We start from the raw sequence: 910 nt of genomic DNA, 5'->3' as shown, positions 1-910 counted from the left end.
ACACGGGCTCCGGGGGGCGAGGGGGCAACGGGGACACAACCACAGGGAGAGGAGCCAGAGGTTCAATGACACTAAAAGCAGCGTTGGGTTTAATGAGGAAAAAGTGTTTTATTAGATCCAGAAAACTCTGGGGGTAAAAGCGTGCCCGGCACCGCTGGATTTTCTTTTTTGCAAGTTGAGTTAGTGTCTAAAACAACCCCCTGTTGTGTTGATGATTAAACAGGTGCTTTATCCTGTTGGTCATCGCTTTCCTTTTCCTGTGCAAATTCAAGCTTAACTGGTTGATCGCTATTGATGTGTCTCCTACTTTCTGCTCTTTATTTCTTAGGAGAGGCATGCTTGCTTTTTTTTTTTTTTTTTAAATAAGTTGCCAGTGGAAAGCAATTTTTTAGAAGGCTGTTCAAGACTGTGTCTCAGCCCGTGTATAAAGCCTAAGAGTGCGGTAGCACACGGTGTGATTAGGTATTTAGCAGTTAACTCTCTCAAAAGTAAAGTGAATAATCATGAAAATTACTATTTTCAGCTGCAAACGCCTGTGAGCGGTTCCTAACAGCCGCTCGAACAAAGGACCCTCTGAAACCTGCAGTTTCTCGCCCGCCTGGCTCTGCCAGAGGGTCGCTTCTTCCCTTCCCATCCCCGCGCCGCTCCGCTTAACGCAATTCCCTGCATTTACTCTCCATCCCCGCTGGAAACAGGGCAGGAGCAGGAAAAACCTCGATTCGCTGGCGAGATGCTGCACTTCAGCCGCTGCCGATAGGAGTGTGTGTGTGTGTGCAGCTGGGCTGGAATAGGAGGAGGGGAGAAGGGGGGGGAAAACCCCCCAAACCAGCCCCCAACCCAGCCCCCGAGGAATCCGTGGGAGGGGGGGCCGGGGTGCTGCCCCCCGCCGCGGCGGGGCAGCGGGGCCGGG

The sequence above is a fragment of the Calidris pugnax genome, unplaced genomic scaffold (assembly GCF_001431845.1).
Source record: "Calidris pugnax isolate Ruff unplaced genomic scaffold, ASM143184v1 scaffold55, whole genome shotgun sequence".
In the NCBI taxonomy this organism is placed as follows: Eukaryota; Metazoa; Chordata; class Aves; order Charadriiformes; family Scolopacidae; genus Calidris; species Calidris pugnax.
Note: the sequence above shows the minus strand (reverse complement) of the source record.